This window comes from Lepidochelys kempii, chromosome 15, assembly GCF_965140265.1.
Source record: "Lepidochelys kempii isolate rLepKem1 chromosome 15, rLepKem1.hap2, whole genome shotgun sequence".
Taxonomy (NCBI): domain Eukaryota; kingdom Metazoa; phylum Chordata; order Testudines; family Cheloniidae; genus Lepidochelys; species Lepidochelys kempii.
The window spans coordinates 12828811-12846501 of NC_133270.1; the positions used below are offsets into that span (position 1 = coordinate 12828811).

At 44.7% G+C, this 17691-nt stretch overlaps 1 protein-coding gene across 6 annotated transcripts in view; it reads left to right on the forward strand.

The window, feature by feature from the left end:
* Nucleotides 1-17691, forward strand: part of GGT1 (gamma-glutamyltransferase 1) — a 62440-nt gene that overhangs the window by 18184 nt on the left and 26565 nt on the right. Inside the window, exon 1 of one of the 6 annotated variants that reach the window (XM_073313705.1) lies at nt 940-1052. The exons of 4 other annotated variants lie outside the window; for them this stretch is intronic. The gene's annotated coding sequence lies outside the window, so the exon portion shown is untranslated. Of the gene's footprint in view, nt 1-939; nt 1053-9958; nt 10164-17691 lie in introns of those variants that run through there. One more of the 6 variants, XM_073313701.1, reaches the window with a different exon arrangement.

Here is a 17691-nt window from a genome sequence, read left to right on the forward strand (position 1 = left end):
AAACTGTCAACCCTGCATAGGATGGAAACCACTTCAAGCCGGGGGGTGTGGTAGCATCCCCAGGACCCCTAGTTCCCGCACCTATGTCTGAACCTGCTAAAGTCCATGCAGTTTGTGTGGCACTAGCCTTCAAAATCTAAGACAAAGCCTCCAGTAAGGGACACTACAAAGCCATAGAGAAGGAAACTGAATTATTTATAATCAGGGGGTGGAGCGGTTCCTTGGGGGAACCACCCCACTGTCCATGGGCAACAACACACCTCTGGCTGAGACGGGCCGGACATGTCTCTCTCTGGAGCGGCTCCGAGCACTGTCCAAGGCAACACATGGACGCTCAGGCAATGCCAGGAGCCGGCCTCCCCTCAGGAGTCACGTACACTGCCCCTCGCAGCCCAGGGAACTCGGAGCACGCCTGGGCCTGCGCTCGGCTGTGGCTGCCCTAGGCCCATCAGTCTGGCCCCAAGGCTGAACTTTCCCGCTGGCTGTGATGAGCAGTGAGCAATGGTGCTCTATGCCCCACTGTGGGGCAGAGCTCACTGCTGTCAGCATGTTGGCCAAAGCGTTGCAAAAATTGTGCGTCCAGCAGGGCATCAGCCCTGGGACAACATGATGCCAAGGAACCACCCCAATTCAAGTGAGACCTTTTACCTTTCTCTGTGCTATATTCCACTTTCCCTGCCGTGAGAAAATACAGCCTGCAAAAAGTCTAACTGCTCTGTTCTCAGCTTTCTCCTGTGAGCAGTAAATCACCCAGGGTGGGAAAAGAAACCCAAAAAGAGCAAGGGAAAGAAAAACGGGCAGGGAAGCCATTTTCCAACACCACTGCAGGTGTTCAAAGAGCTGCAAGTTCCTTACATCAGACTCTGGAGTCACTGCTCTGTTTCTGACCACTCCCATTTATAAAGTTTAACAGCCACTAACCCCTGCCTGGAAGTTCTTACTTCTGAAATCCATTTGCAAGCGTGGACGAGGCGAGTGGGACGAAAGAGCCGTCCTTTGTGTCACTGGCAGAAGGTGAACAGCTCCCAGCTACCATCCCAGCTTTCCCGAGGGTAAGCAACCACATGGCTTTATTTTCCCCCCACTGAACTCTTATTTTTGGTTGGGTTGTGTCCTGGTTTTGCTCCTTGCCTTTAAACAAACCCCTTCTCTGGCTGGTTTCATAATGTTTTGTTACAGTGGCTTTGCTTTCTAAACAACTGGGTCCTAGCTACCTGTGTGTGGATCAGGATGTGAAGAGAGGGAGTGTGTCTGGTTTAGCTGGATTGTGTCTCTTTACAGAGAGTGTGGTTAGATTAGGGAATGGGTGTCACATGTCCTGTGGTCATTTCTCAGCTTTGCTACTGACCGGTTGGGTGAGCTAGGGTAAGCCATTCAACCGCTGCATGACGCAATTTACCCATCCATCCGTTGTTAATAATAGTAATTCCTGCCTAGCTCATAGAGGAGTCATGAGGCTTCATTAATTAATATGTGTAGATGAAAGGCCCTGTAGCAGTGCCAGGTTTTTGTGTATGACAAACGCAAAGGGCACCGCCAAAGGCAGTAGCACTAATCTGACCGGGGTAGTGAGAGGAGACAGCCCAGTGAGGCTGAAGAGAGTTGCCCCGTGGAGCAGAGCTGGCCAAACCTAATTCTTGGGTCAAAAATCAAAACTCTTAAGGGCAGAGGCAGGCATGCATGGCTGAGAAAGCATTGCCTGGGACCGGCCTACAGAGGGGCACTTGGCTGACAAAGCATCCAGGAAGCAATTTACCGACTGCAAGAACAAGGTGGATCCAGAAAAACCTCTCGCTGATCCCCCCCACAACACGCACCCTCACGCATGGCCTCGGAAAGGCTGAGGGGCCGGCCCCATCTCACCCCTAGGGTATCTCAGCCACATCCCACTCTGCCTGCTGCACCTAACAAGCCATTTGACCATTCTGCTGGAAAAGCTATTCACAAAATCCCCTTTTCACAACCCGCCCCCACCCCTTTGTCATCCTACCTGATGTGTCACGTGTGAGCCTCTCGGACAGGGACTGTCTTTGTGCAGTGGCTGTACAGGGCCTAGCACATGCCAAACAACCGTCACAGGGACATGTTCAAATCTCCCAGGAGTGGACGGACAAAACAAACCAGAGCTACTCGTAAAAATCGTCCTAGTAACCAATTCCTTTAACCACACTCTCTGTTACAAGTGCTATTAACTGAATACAAGTCCCCAGAGTGCCAGCACCGGAATAGACACCGATGCTAGGAAAGGAGGGTATCTTTGACGAGGCCTTTCAATCGGGCGATTGACGGGCAGCCTGCTAGTGGGGGCTAGAGGGGCTGCAGCAGGGCCTCTTTCCCCCTATGGTTACTGACTCCAGCCACACCCGCATTTCCATTTTCCCCTTTTTAAGTCCCGTGTTTGGGAAAGTACCTTAAGCACCTGCGTAGATCCCATTAACTTCAATGAATGGGGGATAGATTTAAGCAGGTAGCTAAGGCCCAGATCCACAAAGGTATTTAGGCTCCCAATGTCCATTGGAATCAGTGGCAGTCAGGAGGAGCCTAAAAACCTTTGAGGACCTGGGCCTAAGCACTTTCCAGACTCAGGGCCTGAGCACTTTTCCACTGGGGTCAGTGGGAGCCTTTCCGTTGCTTTCAGTGGGTGTTGGATCTGTCCCTCAACCCCGCTAATTATTCTTAAATCTGCCTCTCGTCCCTGAATCAGGGCTTGACAGGCCAGCAAACAAATTACTTGCTGCTGTGGCAATGTTTTAAAAGACAAACCGTCAAGCCCAAGAGAACAAAAGAAAGACTCAAATCCCAAAAGCAACAGCATTCTGCCTTCTACTTTCCCTGCAGCTTGCAGGGCTGGTGGGAGATGTCTGCTGGGGAGAGGCCACCAAATCTTCCCTCGCAGCAGGACTAAATGAACCAGGAGCAACTAGCCTAAAGGCTGGGCATCATTTCTTGCTTTGTCTTCCCTCTTCCTGTGCTTTTCTTCTTCCTCTCCTCCCCCCCCCCTCATTTGCTGTCTCACTTTGTTTCTATTTTTCTTTTAAAGCTAGTGTGTGCTCGCTTTCTCTCCCTCCTGTACTTATTCTCTCTCACGCCTGCCTGTCTTTTTGCTTTCTTAGAAAAACCCGCTCCCGCGCCCGGGTTTCTTAAAGAACTGTAAGCGTGAGGAGAGTTCTGTGGGGCTGCACATGTGGCCCAGGCTAAGGCTGGCTGTGGTTAGCACAGGCAGGCTCACAGGTGCTGAGAAAGCAGTGTCCAGAGGGTTCAAAATGGTGAAGAAGGGGTTAATAAAGCAGCTTGGGGAAATTGTCCAGCAGGCAGCATTTCAGAAAGTACAGCACATGGCCTAAAAAGCAGGAGTAAATAATGAACCCAAACACATGAAGAGTAATAATTATAAACTGCCAGGGAAAGTGATGGAAACACAGAGGACGTGAGCTCAAGGGACACCGGCACTTGCTTCTGGAAAGGAAGTGTTGGAGCAGTCTCAGGGATGGGGTTAAATCTAATCAACAATGAGCTGTGGAACAGTGTGTCAGTCACCCCTTGTGGCTGGCAGGAAAAGGGTTAAAATCTCATCCAATGAAGTGAGCTGTAGCTCACAAAAGTTTATGCTCAAATAAATTGGTTAGTCTCTAAGGTGCCACAAGTCCTCCTCTCCTTTAGCAGATACGCCTTCATCACCTGCCTGTCTTTACTACCGGGAGCCCAGTCCTAGGGGCTGGGCTCACCTTGGGTTAATTACCCCATTAGAGGGGAAATCCAGGGCTTATAAATGGAAGCACATGGAGTGAGCTACTCTCTCAGGGGCTGGATTACTCCTGGAATGAGGGAGTGACTCTGGTGCTGAGATACTCTTTGTTTATTGAGCTGTGGTTCTAGGGCCAGTGGGTTGTTCCTCTGAAGCCCTTGGCCTCAGTTGGCTTTGCCCTCTCCCAGGCCAGAGAACCGTTTCATCTTGCTAAAATGTCTTCTCTCCGCAAGTTCCAATCTGCTGACCGCTTGCTTTCCAAAGCGCTGTCAGCAAAGCTGCCTGCTTCTGTGCTCTGAGGCTCAAAGGCTGTCCCAGGTTAGCAAACACTGTCCTTTTATCGCCCTGATACAGGAAAGAGAACCGCAGTCTGTCTGAATAGTGGCCCCTCAGCTGCATTCATCTCTTTCTTGTCCAATACAACACGGGTTGGGTTTGGATTTTAAAAACTCTTTCCAGCTCTCTAGGGAGAGCCGTGGGGGCTCCAGCAGCAGGTTAGCTCTCAGAGACTGGGATCAAATAATTGCCAGGAGGCAAGCGGCAGACAGCTGTTTAATGCAACAAATCATTAGGAGGCTGAACATTGGCTTTCTGCTTCCTTCCCAGTCACACACAGCCTATGGGCCTGATTCTGATGTTGGTTGCATGGGTGAAACTCAAACTCAGTGGTTTGAGTGCAGTTGCTCTTGGATTATACTGGTATAAGGGAGAGGAGAAGTAGACCCTAGAAATCTCCAGCAGCTCAGCCTATGTTCTGCCTCTAAGAGGACTTCACAACACATGGCCACACTGCGGGGGAAGGAAGCCTGGCAGCAGCATGCCCCAGGCTGGAATGAGCTGATCTTTACCCCTTGTAACCTTCATGTTATGCTTCTCATGTAGCAAACTATTAGGGTGGCTGCTAGGAGGCTATTCAATCAGACCTGGGGACTTCGGGAGGGAGGTGTGTAAGTCTTCTAAGCGACCTAATATGAAAAGGCTTTAGAGCCACTCAGACAATCTAGACAGACTGAGACAGCCGTTTGCCTGACCTCAGCCTAAACCCGCTGCTCAGCCAGAGTGTGTTCTGATAAGATTAAGACAAAGCTTTGCCCCTGTACAAAGGGGAGCTTCCCCAAATAACCTCATTCTTGACTCTGGAGAAAGAAAGCCTCTATAAGCTCCCATAGAACACTTTTCAGATGTCTGGCTTGTGTTCACCAATCTTAGCCACAGCAGTGGTCTCTAATTTAGCATGCTCATGGGCTCACACCATACAGAACAGAGAAGGATGATGCCTTGCTTGTGTCCGAGTCTTGTTTCTCTGAAGGTGCTTCTTTCAGATAAAGTCTCTTAGACGTTTTGCCAAGGCCTCACCCAGTATTTTAACGTAGGCATGTTTTTGCTGTTTATTTTAAGATCTCTTATCCTTATGTTCAGGTCAAAGGTCCCTTATCTTGAAATTGAATAAGAGCCGATTACGATGTTGGGCAGGTTATCATGTCAGAGGGGAAAGGTGCCTCATGAAAGAATGAAGTCCTGTTTCTTAAGCACAAATACCTGACAGCTGACTGTTGGGGCAGAAGGTGGCAATGACTCGGCAATTGGAGGGCAGAGACTTTGTTGTGAAGGCTCTGTTCCTGTCTCCCCTTCTTTGCCGAGACCAGAAGTTCTGTTTACATGCTAATTCTTGTCAGGTAGGGTGACCAGATGTCCTGTTTTTATAGGGACAGTTCCGTTTTTTGGGACTTTTTCTTATACAGGTGCCTATTATCCACCACCCCCATCCCGTTTTTTCACAGTTGCTATCTGGTCACCCTGTCGTCAGGGATCCCAGATCGTGCCTCTTGGAGTTTCTGTGGTGAGATCGGTCATGTCAGATTGATTAGAGGTTGCCGAAAAGCAGCTATGAAAAACTGCAGGGATGAGAACCTTGCAAATGGATAGGGAAACAATTTAAAAACATCACTCCAGAAATGATCTCCAAGGTGCTTGTATTTCAATGTCAGCAAAAAGAAAAGGAGGACTTTTGGCACCTAGAGACTAACTAATTTATTTGAGCATAAGCTTTCGTGAGCTACAGCTCACGTCATCGGATGCATTCAGTGGAAAAAACAGTGAGGAGATTTATATACACACAGAACATGAAAAAATGGGTGTTTATCATGCACACTGTAAGGAGAGTGATCACTTAAGATGAGCTATTACCAGCAGGAGAGTGTGTGGGGGGGAATCCTTTGTAGTGATAATCAAGGTGGGCCATTTCCAGCAGTTAACAAGAACGCCTGAGGAACGGGGGGGGGGGGGGGGGAATAAACATGGGGAAATAGTTTTACTTTGTGTAAGTTAATTGTATCCAATTTGCAAATTAATTCCAATTCAGCAGTCTCTCGTTGGAGTCTGTTTCTGAAGTCTTTTTGTTGAAGAATTGCCACTTTTAGGTCAGAAATCGAGTGACCAGAGAGATTGAAGTGTTCTCCGACTGGTTTATGAATGTTATAATTCTTGACATGGTGTGTGGTTGCCCAAAAAGAAAATAACAGAACGCCACTAGCCGTCACCTTCAGCTCCCAACTAAAACCTCTCCAACGCATCATCAAGGATCTACAACCTATCCTGAAGGATGACCCATCGCTCTCACAAATCTTGGGAGACAGGCCAGTCCTTGCCTACAGACAGCCCCCCAACCTGAAGCAAATACTCACCAGCAACCAAACACCACACAGCAGAACCACTAACCCAGGAACTTATCCTTTCAACAAAGCCCGTTGCCAACTGTGTCCACATATCTATTCAGGGGACACCATCATAGGGCCTAATCACATCAGCCACACTATCAGAGGCTCGTTCACCTGCACATCTACCAATGTGATATCTGCCATCATGTGCCAGCAATGCCCCTCTGCCATGTACATTGGTCAAACTGGACAGTCTCTACGTAAAAGAATAAATAGACACAAATCAGATGTCAAGAATTATAACATTCATAAACCAGTCGGAGAACACTTCAATCTCTCTGGTCACTCGATTACAGACCTAAAGGTCGCAATATTACAACAAAAAGACTTCAAAAACAGACTCCAACGAGAGACTGCTGAATTGGAATTAATTTGCAAACTGGATACAATTAACTTAGGCTTGAATAGAGACTGGGAGTGGTTGAGTCATTACACAAAGTAAAACTATTTCCCCATGTTTATTCCCCCCCCCCCCCACTGTTCCTCAGGCATTCTTGTTAACTGCTGGAAATGGCCCACCTTGATTATCACTACAAAGGGTTTTCTCCCCCCCCCCCGTTCCCCCCCCCCCGCCCCACTCTCCTGCTGGTAATAGCTCATCTTAAGTGATCACTCTCCTTACAGTGTGCATGATAAACACCCATTTTTTCATGTTCTGTGTGTATATAAATCTCCTCACTGTATTTTCCACTGAATGCATCCGATGAAGTGAGCTGTAGCTCACGAAAGCTTATGCTCAGATAAATTGGTTAGTCTCTAAGGTGCCACAAGTACTCCTTTTCTTTTTGCGAATATAGACTAACTCAGCTGCTACTCTGAAATTGTCTCCTAAGGACAATGGAAAGAAAACATCCCTAATGTGCTGACAAATATTTTCCTCTGGGAGAAAGGGAAAGTAGAGGGGACCAACTTGCACATCCTGTTTCAATGTAACCCGGAGATCTTGGATTTAGAGAGATGGCAAAACCAGACAGTTTAACTTCATATTAATGTTTATGGTGGAGGAAGGAAGGTATTTTCTGCTGGGTATTTTCTTTTTCTAGTTGATGATGACCAGGAAAACAACAATGTTTCTGTGTTGATTTTTGTGGATTTTAAGGTTAGCTAACATCTTATTCAGTGTCAATCAACCCTATTTCTTTACCCACATGAAAATATTTAGTTACCTAAGGGCTGCTATTTGTGAGGTTCAAAACAATCACTACATGTATCACTTAAAAATCTCAGAACTAGAAATTCCAAAGTAAGGTTGGGTTTAGATTGAGTTATGTAACTTTAACTCCTTATGGGCATACGCACAGGCCAGTAAACAGAGCAATTATCACTGACCAGAATCCAAACAACTTAATTCGGCCTCTGTAACAACACACTAGCAATAGCCACAGACTAAATCAGCCTGTTGTAGAAACAACACAACTGTTCCATATCAACATGAAAACTTCCAAACCTTAATGTCAGTGCAGAAGTGTTACAAAATCTGGCCTTTTAAACAACCGTACATAACTCTCACTGTGTTCCTGTAACAACTGGGACTGTAGAAATAAGCTACAGACAGCAAATCTTCCCCCTGAGCAAAATAATTCCATGAACCCGCAATTAGACACATCACTGAGTTGAAGCTAGTATATAGACACAGTTGAAACCTAAATCAAAGGCAAGATCAAAACTATGTCTTTGGATTAAAACACCTGGTGTTAGTGTTGTTCCAAAGCTGAGATTCATTATATCACAGGTATGTGCATATAGAAAAAGAATTCTGTACAACAAATCACAGTGTAAATTCTCCACCTAGAAAGTATACTCCATGTTGAATATAAAGGACTAAGAGACGTACAGGGGTAGAGCTTAAGTTGTCTTAGTGCTGTTTCTCCTGCAAATTTAAGGCTGGAACAACCTGGCCTGTGTAGTCATGATCAGCTTGTCCATCATGTAGACTTTAAACAGTAAGTACACATGGACTGAGTTTGGTTGATAAAAGTAATAGTGTATCTTTAAATCAAGACTGGATGTTTTTCTAAAAGATCTGCCCAAGGAATTCTTTTGGGGAAGTTCTCTGGCTTGTGTAATACAGGAGCTAAGACTAGATGGTCACAGTGGTCCCTTCTGGCCTTGGAATCTAATGACCACAGGCACCAGTCTGGATACTGATGGTTATCAGTGCTCTCACCCACTACCTCTCATCCTTCTCAACCTGCAACATGTTAGTTTCTTAAGGGTCAAAATGTGGGTCTCCATTTACCTACCTTCCAAAAGTTTCCTTTGTCTTAGCCTGCTCTTTGGATCTCTTGCAAACACCTCCCCACACACTGAAATTATTCTTGTATTAGAATCAATAAGTGTAACAAATGGGAAGCTTTCGCACTTGTGATGTACTATAGAGCATGAGGCGTATACTGGAAGTTAAAAGCCTATCCTATGTATCTTAAGGTATTCCAAAGGGTTTATATACCTTGCAGGGGACTTCTGTGCATCTCCGAGGCTAAAAAATAGATCATATTTCAATATTAATAAGCTAATATAGATGTTTAGTGGAACTTAAGGGTGGGGTTTTTTTCTACCTTTGGTGGTGGTTTCTCTCAGGAAAGGAATAACACCTTTATTTTAGGAAGCATAGAACCTTATCGGGAATTACTTTTTTATTGTCAAACTACTTTAATGTTTCAAGTTAATACAGCCAGCACGTTTTTTATAATGGCTCATGCCCTGAGGCAGGAAAACTTGGGTCACAAGTAGGAAGAGGGCTGGCTGGCTGAGGGATTGATAATGAGATTTTTGGGGTCTTTAATGATTAGGTAGGTGGTTGGTTAAAATCGTGTCTGTTGCTAAAGACCAAAAATTAACATCTGATGGCATGAACTGGCACCCCTGGAAAGCTGAGCAAGGAGGCAAAGAAGTGAAGTGCTCATGTTGCCAGAGGAAGGAAGGGCCAGGGGTTAGGGCACTATGACTTGGCACAACTGGTTCAAATCCCTGTTCTGTCACTGTGTGACTATGGGCAAGTCACTTAGTCTATCCCTGCCTCAATTCCCAGTCTGTTTTTTTTTTTTAATAACAATATTTCCCTACCTTGCAGGGCTTTGAGGCTAAAGGCACTAAAGACTTGAGTGGTTCAGATGCCATGGTAACGAGGGCCATATATATATACCTAAGAAGATTCTGAACACTCTCCATAGGAGAGGTCCCTCTTAATCAGAAGTCAGACATACTGATTAACTCTTGGTTTCATTTATAAATAAGGACTTCAGCCTGCAGGGCTCTCAGTATGGTGCTTTTCATGAGCACTAAATAAAGATTGAAAGGGGTGAGTTCTTGATTCTTCAGTCAATGTTTAACTAATGTCCTCCTCTGAGGCTGTTAATTGAAAAGTAACTAGATGGAGGGAACTCAACTTCATGAACAAGGGAGTACAAACATCAGATACTGGGAATTCCTCAGAGTGCTTTTCAAGAGAAATATAATTAATTATTGCTAGTGCTAAGTAGATACTTTGGCACTTGGAAGAGCAATTACTGCTACTTGGGAAATTGCATGACAGGACAGGAGCTGATAAAGATTTTCAACACTTGTGAGAGCTAAGGGGAATTAGAGAGGTTCTGTAGCAGATGATCACCTGGGACCTACAGGTCCCAAAGCTCTGTCTGTGGGATTGCTTATCGACAAGGGAACTGCAGATTTGCCCTCCATGCCTCCCTTGAATGCTGGTAAGTACATGTTTCAGAGTAACAGACGTGTTAGTCTGTATTTGCAAAAAGAAAAGGAGTACTTGTGGCACCTTAGAGACTAACCAATTTATTTGAGCATGAGCTTTCGTGAGCTACAGCTCACTTCATCGGATGCATACCATGGAAACTGCAGCAGACTTTATATACACACAGAGAATATGAAACAATACCTCCTCCCACCCCACTGTCCTGCTGGTAATAGCTTATCTAAAGTGATCATCAAGTTGGGCCATTTCCAGCACAAATCCAGGTTTTCTCACCCTCCACCCCCCCCCCCCCCAAATTCACTCTCTTGCTGGTGATAGCCCATCCAAAGTGACAACTCTCTACACAATGTGCATGATAATCAAGTTGGGCCATTTCCTGCACAAATCCAGGTTCTCTCACCCCCTCACCCCCCTCCCAAAAACCACACACACAAACTCACTTTCAGGTTTTCTCACCCCCCACCCCCACCCCCATACACACACAAACTCACTCTCCTGCTGGTAATAGCTCATCCAAACTGACCACTCTCCAAGTTTAAATCCAAGTTAAACCAGAACATCTGGGGGGGGGTAGGAAAAAACAAGGGGAAATAGGCTACCTTGCATAATGACTTAGCCACTCCCAGTCTCTATTTAAGCCTAAATTAATAGTATCCAATTTGCAAATGAATTCCAATTCAGCAGTTTCTCGCTGGAGTCTGGATTTGAAGTTTTTTTGTTTTAAGATAGCGACCTTCATGTCTGTAATCGCGTGACCAGAGAGATTGAAGTGTTCTCCAACTAGTTTATGAATGTTATAATTCTTGACGTCTGATTTGTGTCCATTTATTCTTTTACGTAGAGACTGTCCAGTTTGACCAATGTACATGGCAGAGGGGCATTGCTGGCACATGATGGCATATATGACATTGGTGGATGTGCAGGTGAACGAGCCTCTGATAGTGTGGCTGATGTTATTAGGCCCTGTGATGGTGTCCCCTGAATAGATATGTGGGCACAGTTGGCAACAGGCTTTGTTGCAAGGATAGGTTCCTGGGTTAGTGGTTCTGTTGTGTGGTATGTGGTTGTTGGTGAGTATTTGCTTCAGGTTGCGGGGCTGTCTGTAGGCAAGGACTGGCCTGTCTCCCAAGATTTGTGAGAGTGTTGGGTCATCATTTAGGATAGGTTGTAGATCCTTAATAATGCGTTGGAGGGGTTTTAGTTGGGGGCTGAAGGTGACGGCTAGTGGCGTTCTGTTATTTTCTTTGTTAGGCCTGTCCTGTAGTAGGTGACTTCTGGAAACTCTTCTGGCTCTATCAATCTGTTTCTTCACTTCCGCAGGTAGGTATTGTAGTTGTAAGAAAGCTTGACAGAGATCTTGTAGGTGTTTGTCTCTGTCTGAGGGGTTGGAGCAAATGCGGTTGTATCGCAGAGCTTGGCTGTAGACGATGGATCGTGTGGTGTGGTCTGGATGAAAGCTGGAGGCATGTAGGTAGGAATAACGGTCAGTAGGTTTCCAGTATAGGGTGGTGTTTATGTGACCATCACTTATTAGCACCGTAGTGTCCAGGAAGTGGATCTCTTGTGTGGACTGGACCAGGCTGAGGTTGATGGTGGGATGGAAATTGTTGAAATCATGGTGGAATTCCTCAAGGGCTTCTTTTCCATGGGTCCAGATGATGAAGATGTCATCAATATAGTGCAAGTAGAGTAGGGGCTTTAGGGGACGAGAGCTGAGGAAGCGTTGTTCTAAATCAGCCATAAAAATGTTGGCATACTGTGGGGCCATGCGGGTACCCATAGTAGTGCCGCTGATCTGAAGGTATACATTGTCCCCAAATGTAAAATAGTTATGGGTAAGGACAAAGTCACAAAGTTCAGCCACCAGGTTAGCCGTGACATTATTGGGGATAGTGTTCTTGACGGCTTGTAGTCCATCTTCGTGTGGAATGTTGGTGTAGAGGGCTTCTACATCCATAGTGGCCAGGATGGTGTTATCAGGAAGATCACCGATGGATTGAAGTTTCCTCAGGAAGTCAGTGGTGTCTCGAAGGTAGCTGGGAGTGCTGGTAGCGTAGGGCCTGAGGAGGGAGTCTACATAGCCAGACAATCCTGCTGTCTAGGATTGTCTGCCAAGTAAGAATTAAAAAATTCCAGGAAAGAATTGCAACTACATGGGAAAACTAACTTTTCTGAATCGTGGATGCCACCTATTGGATGGGTAAAAGAGTGCAATGACACCAGACCTGCCACAACGATGGATTCACCTGTAACCTGAAGATGGGACATCACATTTTGGGGATGACCAATAAGAAGGCACAAAATCATGACAATGATCTTTCTGAGGGATTGTTCAACTCATCAGTCCATCTGAATGGAAGAAGAATGCATAAAAGATGCACCACCACCAGTTGAGTAGAAGCAGCCTCATTTGAAGATCAACAGATCCTGAGTGCAGAGTTGTCTTGATCTCACCCAGAGAGAGTGGCTACCCACTTCAAGCAAGGAATGATCAGTCATTTGAGTTTCTTTAAATGAGTCCTTCACAGACAAAAACCTTTGGGTTTGGCTTCTGGGCCCAAAATTCCAACTATAAGCCCAGCTTGGGAAAGAGGAGGCTTTCCTGAAGATCAGAGACACTGAGAAGATCCCACCACTACTAGAGAAAACTCCAAAGACAGCTGAGTTAAGGCTGAGACTATCCTAATCTGCTCAAAGAGTGGAGGGACTGGGAAATCAATATTTATTGCTAAAATATTCCATAGGGAAATTCTGCACTTCAAAGGTAACACAGAACTTGGCTTTGGAGAGCAAACATTTTGCTAACTTTTGTTATGCGCTTTGTCTTTGAGAGACATCCTCTCTTCTCTGTGCAAATTGACTTGGATGGCATAATCATCCCCACTGCATCCAACTCCAGCTTTTCCAGACACTGCTCACTTTGCCTGACTTCAACTTTCCCCTTACACACTGCTTGACTGAACTGCTTCATTATCTCTCACCATTTTAAACACACATTAACACACAGAGCTAGAGCTACACCATCCACTCTGTATTGTTATAACAATCTTCAGCTAGGTGTGTGTATGAACACTCCATGACTTTAAGTAGTAATGTCCAATGATCTTGATATTTATCTCTTTGAATCCTGTGCTTAGTCCTAGAAATACCACTTTCTTAAACCAGGATTAAAACAGAATTGCTAGTTTACTTTACTAGCCTTTCACTGACACTGCTCAGCAGAATCCTGTCTATCTTGTTAGCTTGTATCTTGATTTTTTCCCCTGTAGTTTATATTTTTGGGCTTAGACAGATTAGATTTTTGACTGTAAATGTGGATTTCATCATACACACAAACTGATGGAAAAAACATTTCCCTCTACGATAATGTAAACTTTACAGTGAGGCCAAGTAAGAAAAATGCTGCTTGAGGACTTATTAGAATTTGATTTAAGGATATTTACTTTGTATATTTTGACATGTGATGTTGATAATTTGTGTCTAATGATTATAAAGCTTTAAGTTTTTTAATCTCAACATCTGTCATTAAATAATTCACCCCCACATTGTCTGCCCTTCCATAATTTCCTGCATCTGTGAACATTTAAAGAGATAAAAATAAGAGAACTTAAAATAAATATATTAGCCACTGAAATTATAAAAAAAAATCGGATTCAGCCAAGCCTAGATATTTTTTATAATAAGTTGAAGTCTAGTATTGTTTTGTGACATAGTTTAATTTATATCTGGTTATATGGCATTAGTCCTTTAATTATGGACATTGAATTATGTTACCGGTGCCTGACGACTATCTCAATTGAATAGAAATACTCTTTTGAAGCAACAGCATTCCAAGTAGACAACTGAATGCCATTGTGTTTATACTCCCATCGTATTAGTCCTTCGGACATAGCTAATCAAATTATCTTTTTTTAATTTCCTTACATTCTAGAATTTCCCACTTGACTAAGATGTTGCTCTTTAAGCATTAATACCTGTTTATACTGTAATGATTTACATACTCTCTTCTGGTGGCTGGTTTTGTTTTATTTTTGTCAATAATTTTTCAAAATCAAGTTTCCTCTGTTAATTTTGGTTGGCATCTGCTAAATTCTAGGAAAGTAACTCTTGTTGACAGAACATAGGATCAGCTCTCTGGAATAATCTCATAAGTAATGATTATCAATACTTCCATCTGTTTGTGTTTTATTTTCGCTGAGCTAGTCCTACGAGAATCAATTAGTTAATAAGTCCATCTAATTGACTTTTTTTGCAGCTTTCAGTTTTGATTTGGGTTTTTGGTGACTTTAACTTTACAATTACCTGGCACTTCACCCTGTGTCAGCCTCTCCGAGGGAAGAAAGGAATTTAGTTTCTGCTGCTAAGAGCTTCGTAAGATGTGGGAGAGACCTGGTGTGCAGCATGCTGGATGAATTGAAATGGGTGAATGCCATAAGAACTACCCTGAAGACCAAGAAGTCCTATAGACAGAGACTTGTAATAAACGGTGAGGTCACATTTATCTGTGCTGTGTGTTTAGGAAAGGCTGGTAGGTAAAGCAGAAGCTTCCCAATTTAGATCCACTGGACTGCTTGACTGTAGCTGGAAAAGAGTATCTGTGTCTTTTGATTTATGGGATGATTCTGATTCTCTGTACAATAAATATTTCAAGTCTGGGATACCTGGTAACAAATCCATGGCCACCTTGGACTGGATGGCTACAGCAGCAACAGAAAGCACATTTCCTGTTTCAAAGGCAAGGTACCAATTGTACTGAAGGGAATTTCCATTATCTGCTAGCAATATTGGGCCTATGACCTACAGCTGAGCTATTCTGGTTTCATTGAAGGGCAATGATGTGTATGTACACACTCACCAGTTCTTTTCAGTGGTACATGAAACAAGACCCTTATTGTTCTGGGTAATGTGTTCACAACCTAGGAGTTCTTAAGCAACTCTATCAAACTACAGTGTTAAAGGATCCCCACAGTTACGTCTACTAAGGATTGTGTAGCTTGTGTAATAACACCCCTGGAGAAGTTGTTTGTAGGGACTAATCTTGGGAACTGCAGAGCTAAAAGCATAAGCCTCTACTGCTTGAGCTAAAAGACCAACCAAATCTGTCAGCTCAGAAGCAGTAGCAGGCTCATAAACCACTAAGCCCGATCTAGCACTAGAGAGGGACAAAGACCATAGCAAGTTAGTAGAGGTTCTTCTAGGATAAATCTTAGCAAAACCACTAGAAGCAGGTGTGTGTGAATAGAGACTAAACAGACTGATTATTGTTTAGGGTTCAAAAGAAACAAAAATCTTGAATGTTTTCTGCACAAAGGAAGTGGAACTAACACCTGAAATCACTGTCATCTGAACCTGCCGTGGACACAGTCAATATATTCTCTGCCTTTACTGCAGTGGTTTTAGGTTTCTTTTTCCCATTGCTAGAAGGCGTCCTGTGGAGCAAATAACCACAGTTTAATGGGCTGTACAGAAGTGATGAGTTGGGATGTTGTTGCACACAGAGTGTGTCTGCTGGCCCTGACCCTACTAACAGTTGGAAGAGAGTTTGGGTGAACGCATAATTAGACCCGCAGCTTCCAAGGATATAAACAATGACTAACTAGGCTTGAATAAATCACCCTAGCGATGATCAAGGTTTCCAAGGCTGACGAAATCAATTAGCTTTCTCTGTTACATAGAGGTAAAGTGAGTTCATTGGCTGACATGTGAGCGAGGAAATGATGGTTTATTTAGCTTAATGGCTAAACCTGCTTTAGGCGGAGAATGAAAAGAAGTCATACATCAATCGTGAATATCATCTGGTACCCTAGCAGCTTATTGGCAAATGCTGTAACCTAAGTACAGAGATGTATGGGGAAAAGCACTGACAACCACGACTGAAGGAATGGTCCCTGGGAAACAAGGGATCCTACTCTAACTGGTAGGCTGAAGGCAACATGCTGCTTCGGAAAGTGATGGGATCTGGCTGCACCCTCTTCCTATGAGCTGCACTGGTGTCTTGGGAGGAGAGAATCCAGATATCTTTCTGCCTGCGAGTTTTTGGCTAATGGACAAATGTTGGCTGCTGCTACTCTGCACTGTGCTAGAGAGCACTGCTCGCTGCTGTGATTGAAACGCCCATCTAAGCTATGATAGCCCCACTTTTCTGACCGCTTAGACTTGCAGGGGTAGTCCATAGGCGGACTGTGGGCCAAATCCGAACCGCCAGACACTTTTGGATGGACTGCAACATCTTTTTATTTACTTATTATCACCAGTATTGTTATTGGTTTTGTGTTCTTTTTCTCCTGAGTCTGGACCTTGACGATACCTTGACCAAGGAATTTGTCCCGTGACAAAAAATAATTGAGAGCCTCGGTTCCTGATCTGGAATGCCTTGTCTCTTGGGCCACCGTGACCCGAGACCTTAAACCAGTGGTTCTCAAACTTTTGTACTGGTGACCCTTTTCAAATAGCAAGCCTCTGAGTGTGACACCCCCCCTCCCCCGCTCCTTATAAATTAAAAACACTTTTATATATATATATTTAACACCATTATAAATGCTGGATGCAAAGTGGGGTTTGGGGTGGAGGCTGACAGCTCGCGACCCCTAATGTAATAACCTTGTGACCCCCAGAGGGGTCCTGACCCCCAGTTTGAGAACCCCTGCCTTAAACTACGTGCATTAGGAAATTCTGGCCTCTAGGGGAAAATACCAAATTCTGACATGCTTAGCTTTCTGGAACAGGGGGGGTGTGCGTGTGTGTGACTGTTTCAGCTCTTCCAGGTGGTCCTCCAGAACCCTCTTAATGTCCCCCCTTCTGTTCTCCTCATCCTGCTTCAGTTCTCAGGGCAATGCAACCTGCCTTCTGGCACAGGGGGGGCTTTGCCTCCCTTCAGAGCCACTCATTGCTGGTCCTTCATGTGGCCAGAAGTGAGCACCATGAGACCTACTCCCAGCCCCTGGTAAGTCCGGCACAGCAGTCTGAACTTGAATCCCCCTGCCTGGCAGTAACTAGGCTGTTGTGCTGGGTTTTTTAATAAAGCTTCTGTATGTTTAAGACTGTTAAAGTTGTGACACAAATTAACACAGCTCACTGGTAAAATTGCTCATCCACCCATAACTCTGTTGTTTGCTGTTCTTCCCCTTCATGAATTCAGATAGGTCAGACTTGGCTTTGAATTTCCTGCCTAGCATTGGACAATGTCACAACCCTGATGTCTGAGAAGTAATTGTAGTGCCTTTAATTACTTTATAGCCCCTCCGTCTTGGTCTCCTGCTGCCGACTTGGTCTCCTGCTGCCGAGAAGCGCTGTCTGACTGAAACACTAACAAAGCTTCCCCAGAGCTGCATTTGGCGAGAGGGTTCAAAGGTTAAAACCGCTTGCAGAACACAGCTTGCTAGAGAGTTCCAGCACTCGCGGCTTCAGGTGGCAGCGCACAGTAATTGTTCTGACTAGTCCCACCAATAAATCCTTGGAGACAAGAGCCAACTTCAACAGGGAAAAACTAGGCTGTTCACTTAACACACCCGGTCTCTGCC